Raw genomic sequence first — 7,263 nt, 5'->3', positions numbered from 1 at the left:
AGTTGAAGTGTTCAGAGTAACTGTTAAAGTAGCCACTTTAGATCCTAAAAATTGTGGACTAGGATTAACTGATATAACTGATAAGGCCTCTGCACTTTATAACAAAAGGCAAGTTAATTTAATAAGAGACTCGCGAGAAAGCATAACCAGCCAACTTTTCGAGATCATTAAACCTCGAAGCCTACTTCCTCCCATTGATGTGCAGAATATTAACAGTCGTTTACAGCATGTGAGGGTTTGCTATGTTAAGTTCAGTTACGTAAGTGCCGAAATCGGACAGTCACGACACTTAACATCAAGAGTCATAATGTGGGATCGAAAGAAAAGCAAAGGAAAGAACAAAATAGAACGACAGTTTCGAAACATAGATTGGACTGAGATTTGGAAAAACATTAGTTCTAATGTGCGCACGTCTAATATAAAAACGTCATGGTACAAGACATTTAACATTGTAGTTAGCACCAATGAAAGTCTGTACGCAGTCGGTCTCTATGAAACAAATTTATGTCAACAATGCCATCTAGTTGACAGAATAATTCGTACATACACTTACAGTGGTCACATGACTGGTTGGAAGTGGATCCGAGAGCAAATAGCTCTGATTACAAGGACATCTCCTCAGAGTATATCGCTGTCACTGATACACAAGCATGAAGCACGCTATTTCCCAGAAGCATAAAATACTCTGTGTACTGGTTGCTGGGAAATTTCCTTCATTATGTCATTAACACACTAGGATCCGACAGCACCATGGATCTCATGGCACACATGCTATGTGATTACTACAGAATTAAAAGGTATTCTAATCAGAAGATAAAGTTTGGTAATATATTTAAAATTTTATTTGAAAGAATGTACATTAGATAATACAAAAAAGATGACTGTGTTTATGGTGATGTATTGTAGTTACCTTAAGGATATTATTCAAATTTTTACTCTAAATTTCTGGTGTGTGCTTTTCCCACTTCAAAAACAAGTAATTGAAATTTTATAAGGTAATATACAGAACTTTTGTAACAGTCAGATTGTGTGTCTAATAGTATCGAAACAGAAAACATCAAACCTGCATTATGGTTTATAGTATAAATATGAAAATTGACAGTTTTTATGGAAGTGTATTTATCGATTGGTTAAAACCATAAGATTGTATCTGTTATAATGTAATATTCAATGGCTGGAAAATTGCCCTGTTCATTTTTGAACTGTGATGTGTATGTCAGTGAAAAATACATTACATAGGTCTTATCACTTCATATAATTAGCATTCCATTAATGTCCAGAAAGCGTAGTTGGAAGGCTAGTCAACTTTATAACATCTCTTTTCCACCATTCTCAAGTATTTAAGAGATTGTCTAAAATGATTGTGATATTAAATTATTTTTATGGGCGATAGGCGTAAATCTTCCATATTATGTATAATTTTTTGGTCACTTCCATAAAATTGTGTGAAATACTCATGGATGCTCTGACTGAGCTGAGAACGTTAAAGATCAGTTTCTACCCTTAACCTGTCTCTCACGGAGACGATTTCCTTGTGTACATTAATGTGTTAAAAATTATCTCAAACACCTGCTGGTATCCGTCATAAGGTACTATTTATGCTTCTGTAAAGATCGGAGCGCATGTTATTCATAGTGCTGTTTTTTTTTATTCATATTTGAAGTCTGAATGTCTTTAAAAAAAACTTTTCTTGAAGCTTCTAGTAAAGGGATAAGAGTACTGAAGTTAATTACAGTAATCATAATACAGGAGATATTTACCGTGTCAATTAATACTTTAAACAATGTGCAGAGAAGGCACATAGTCCGACGATAAATTTATAACTGTGTAGCCACACCTCCCCCCCCCCCCCCTACCGTCTGTAGGTAGAACCACAAAGGTGGGGTATTGGTTGAGAGGTCAGACAAACGCTGGTCCCTGAAGAGGTGCATCAGACTTTCCAGTGGTTGCAGGGGCAACAGTGTGGATGACTGACTGATCTGGCCTACTAACATCAACCAAACCGGCCTCGCCGTGCTGGTACTGCGAACAGCTCAAAGCAAGGGGAAACTTCGGCCAAGGGGATGTAGCTCTACTGCATGGTTGGATGATGATGGCATCCTCTTCCTCCGCGAGTGAAATACTCAGGAGGATGTTGTCGTCAAGACAAAGAAAATAAGCATTTTTCGGATCGTAGCGTGGAGTGATAGATCCCTTAACTGGGCAGGTAGTGTAGAATATTTTAAAATGAAATTGGATAGAATGAAATTAAATGCAGTGGGACTTGTGAAGTTCGGTGTCAGGAGGAATAAGACTTCTGGTCAGGTGAATACAGGTTTATAAATATGAATACACGGTTATAAATACAAAATCAGATAGGGGTAATGCAGGAGTAGGCCTAATAACGAGCAAAAAAATAGGAATGGTGGAAGGAGGCTATGGACATCATAGTGAACGCATTATCGTAGCCAAGATAGACACGAAACCCACACCCACCATAGTAGTACAAGTTTATATGCCAAATAGCTCCGAGATGATGAAGAGATTGAAGAAATATATGACGAGATAAAGGAAATCATTAAGAAAGTTAAGGGAGATGAAAACTTATTTATGATGGGGGACAGGAATTCGATAGTAGGAGGCGGAAGAGAAGGAAAAATGGTAGGTGAATAAGGGCTGGGGGAAAGAGAAGAAAGTGGAAGCAATTTGGTAGAATTTTTCACAGAACATAACTTAATCATAGCTACTAATTGCTTTAAGAACTATCAACGAAGGATGAATACGTGGAATAGACTTAGAGATAGCGTCAGGGTTCAGACTGGATATATAATTATAAAACAGACATTTTGGTACGATATTTTCAATTGTAAGACGTTGCTAGGAGCAGATGTTCTCTGACCAAAATTTGTTGGCTATGCACCGTAGATGAAAATTTTAAAAAATTTCAGAAAGGTAGGAAATTAATTAGGTGGGTCCTGGATAAGGTGAAAGATCCAGAGGTAGTTGAGATTTCCATAGGGAACATTAGGCAACGGTTGATTAGCACAGGGGAATGGAATACAGTATGAGACGAACGGGTAGCTTTGAGAAATAAAATAGTGAAGGCAGCAGAGGATGAAATAGGTAAGAAGGCAAGGAGTCATCACAATCAATCCTGTAAGGAACAGTAAACTACGTTATCACCCAATTAGTTTAATGCCAGTTATGTCAACGTCTATCAATATTATTCGTACAGTAGAATCACATTTGCAAAACTCAAGGAAAGTAAAAATTGATCACTGGACCACAAAGCTTTACATTTACGTCGTAAATGAAATTTAGAACCAATTGCGTCGGTTATTAATTGTAGTAGAGAGCAGACTCGATATTTTTTATCACAACGCATGTACCACGAATGTAAAATGATGGTTTGAGTAAACCGTGGATATTTTATGGCGTAGAATCCGATTATACAGTAGACTTGGACGTTGTCATTGAAAGATACCAAGATGATGGCACCCATGCTGGAGCGGTGGTTAGGCGGTGTCCAGCTGTTGCATAAACAGGTATGTCCTTTATTAGCACTAAACTTTTCACCTAGGACGATCCTTTTTTTTTTGTACTACGCGTCGTTTTCGAGATATTTTCTTCTCTCGAAAAAAAAAAAAGAAATGAAGCACTGTTTATTGGATACAGAAATTCCGTTTTAAGTTATTCATTGTTCACTTCATGTACGTTCCACCTCTTTGTAAAGCCACCACACACGGTAATTTATTCGCTTTCTAGAAAGAAGGAAAATGTCTGTTGCTAAATGAGGAAAATTTTTACCGTCGGTTCAGTGTGATAGCAAAACATCATTTATGTTTTCCTTGTAGACTAGCAGAGGTCATGCGTGCCCTTAAATTTTTCGCACTCTGTTATCTTGCAGGATATAAGGAGTGCGGCTGGGGACGAGGTTGACAGACAACAATGACTCGCGGCGTAGCTGTACTAGTGCTCCTCTGCCTGCTGGGAGCATTCCTTGACGGAGGTTATCAGGGAGTGTCCGCTTCCGAAGAAATTCAACACGTAAACATGGTGGTGATGTGGGACCGCTGCAGAGAGGGATATATCGAGGTCCATGACGGTGAATGCAGAAGAGTGGGTATGTTTCCTGATGTGATCAGTCGTTAACCTCTTTGGGTATTGTACAAATGCTTCAATTGTTCCCTTAAATATGTCCATCGAACTTCTTTGCTTCTGACATATTCTGAAAAATTGGCTAAGATGCTTTTTGGCAGTGGTTTGAAATATTTGTGACAGTGAGCTTGTGTTAGGTCGTTCAAATACGTTCTTGCAACAACTGTGTTACCTGACAAACTTCTTCAAAACCCACAAACATACAAGTATTAGCCACGGTTGATGGAAATATGACACACTAACTGACTCGAAACTATTCACGAGCAGAAAAGGAGGTGACAAAAAAACTGTAAGCTCCCTGTCACACTACGATAAATACGATATTGCAATGCCTGTTTTGCTCAGAACTATGATGCAACTGAGACCCATCATCTATGTAATGAAATGACAACAAAGAAAATTTTTACCGGGAATCGAACCCAGATTTTCACCTTATAACGAGTGGTCGCCTTACGTTTAGGGTGTCCGAGGACTCTTCACGGCCAGATCGTAACTTCTATTTATCGTCATCCAGGTGTGTGTAACCTGCACTCGTACGTCCATAATGTATATTTCGGTGTAGGGGAGACATCTTAAGTGAAATTCACTTCTCAGGTATCGGCTTATAACTACGATATAGCACTGCTTGTTGTGTTCAGATGTACGATGCAATTTTCCTTCGGACATCAAGCATCTTCAGGTGGTTGGTTACCAAGATTCGCACTGCTATCCACCTTTATATGTTGCTTTAACGCAACGAGACCGGTCGTGAATAAATTGACAGATGTTTGTGATTTTATTCAAGTTCAGTTAACCATAAATTTCAACGGCTGCGGCTCCGCTTATTATAAAGTTGTGTGTGAGAATCCTAAAGAGCCTCACATTGATCTCTGCATTGCCTGACAGATGCCAAGACTGCCCCTGTAAGGCAGTTCTGTTCACTTTCCCCCACTTTGTACTGCAGAGTGTTAAATATCCCGTCGTATCCTCTTTGTCATTGGTTGCGTCAATTGTCAGTGTCAATTATTGACACTGGTAGGCATCCGTGCCAGTCTACCAATAATGTACTAGACTTTCCAATCATTTTTGAGCAGTCCCTGCGCGGCAGCTGGTGCATCACAGGGAACTTCGACGTTGTTCTCGTACCGTATCTCGCTGTTGCTCTGATAACTTTTTGCCGCCGGTACTCCAGGGTCTTACATGCTACACTTTCTTCTTCCAACTGCTGACAGTTCTTTCTGATGCTTCTCAGTGTTCCCGAGCAGTTGAGGAGGTTGCAGGTTGCTAACAAGCCCATTTCTTTGCAGCGTTAATGCTATGGCCTCCGCTCAATTTTCTTAGTCGTTCGTTACCCGAAGGCGACCTTCAACTCTCAGTACTGGAACTGGACTCCAGCGTTAAGAAAATACTTCAGCTGAGTAGAACCTATCTGCTTTTTGCGTCTTTTGCCAAACTGGTACGGGATCCAAGCATGGCCCGATTGGAATGCCTTTGTTCTGACTGTGGGGGTGCGATATTACAGATTTTACAGTATCAGTAGTTACAGAGGTAAAAATGTTGTTAGCTGTCAATCTCACACAGATCATGTACAGACGTCTCACCAACGGTCATTGTTCAATTTAGACCTCTGTGGATCAAAGTAGTGCTAATCTTGGGAATCATATAAGAAATTATTTACCGAAATGGTACACAAATAGTCTCCTAGATCCTATTAACACAGCACATTCACTGTCTTTGAGGGTGTTATTAATTTTTTGAGTTTCCAGCCTCTGACTTGCTGTGTATATTCTAACTGAAACTTGTCTGTTGACAAACCTTACTTATGAGTGATTATCCTAAGTGTTCGACAATAATTTCGTCACGCATATAGTTACCTGTTACTCCAGTCCCTGCCCTTATTCTAATCACCTTTATTTACCAGTATGTACACCCCGTGACAAAAGTGTGGCACCCATGAGATATAGTTGTTGCCAATGTATCTTAGTACACAAACACACTATCGGCGGCCGTTCAAATTACTGTTTCGCTGAGGCACACGAGGCTTCCCATCAACGGCAAGGTTCATGGTTCATCATTAGTTACACAGGTTAAAATGGTGCTAGCTGTCAGTCTCACACAGATCTTGTTCTGGCGTCTCACCAACAGCCGTTGTTACGTTTGTTCAATTTAGACCCCTGTGGATCAAAATAGAGTTTATCATGAAACATGTGAATCACATAAGAAGTTATTTACCGAAATGCTACAAAAATAGTGTCTCTTAGCTCTTATAAACACAGTACAACAAGTTACATTGGCGGTGTTATTAATTTTTTGAATTTCCAGCTTCTGATAAGCAGTGTACATTATTCTAACGGAAAAGTGTCTGACGACAAACCTTATCTGTTGCAATCAGTGCTGTAAGTACTTATGAGTGGTTATCCTAAGTGTTCAACAATATTTTCGATACGCATATTTTTACCTATTACACCAGTCTTTGCCCTTATTTACCAGTACGTACACCGCGTGACACACCGAGCGATATGGCGCAGTGGTTAGCACACTGGACTCGCATTCGGGAGGACGACGGTTCAATCCCGTCTCCGGCCATCCTGATTTAGGTTTTCCTTGATTTCCCTAAATCGTTTCAGGCAAATGCCGGGATGGTTCCTTTGAAAGTTCACGGCCGATTTCCTTCCCAATCCTTCCCTAACCCGAGCCTGCGCTCCGTCTCTAATGACCTCGTTGTCGACGGGACGTTAAACACTAACCACCACCACCACACCCCGTGACAAAAGTGTTGCACCTATAAGATACGGTCAGTTGCCAATGGATCTCGTTACACCGGCGGCTGGTCAAATGATTAGAATTGCAATTCTCCGTGACCAGAGTGGATTACTGTACTTCGCGTTTACTATCGTTAACAGACCTAGTAGGAGATATAAGGGGCGCGGCTAACGTCAGCTGTGGTACAAACACCGTGAAGGGTTTGGGGGTACTACTTACTCAAGTGAGACAGCGTAGTCGTACCCTGACAAGGGTTTCAAAGGTATTCTGCACAGCCAAATTCGCAACACTCAAGATAAATTTCGACGATAAATAGCAGACAAAGATATATTATGTACGTCGTGACTGAAATTTAAAATCAGATGCGTCGGTTCTTAATTACTA

The sequence above is a fragment of the Schistocerca gregaria genome, chromosome 3 (assembly GCF_023897955.1).
Source record: "Schistocerca gregaria isolate iqSchGreg1 chromosome 3, iqSchGreg1.2, whole genome shotgun sequence".
In the NCBI taxonomy this organism is placed as follows: Eukaryota; Metazoa; Arthropoda; class Insecta; order Orthoptera; family Acrididae; genus Schistocerca; species Schistocerca gregaria.
This window is presented reverse-complemented; position numbering follows the sequence as displayed.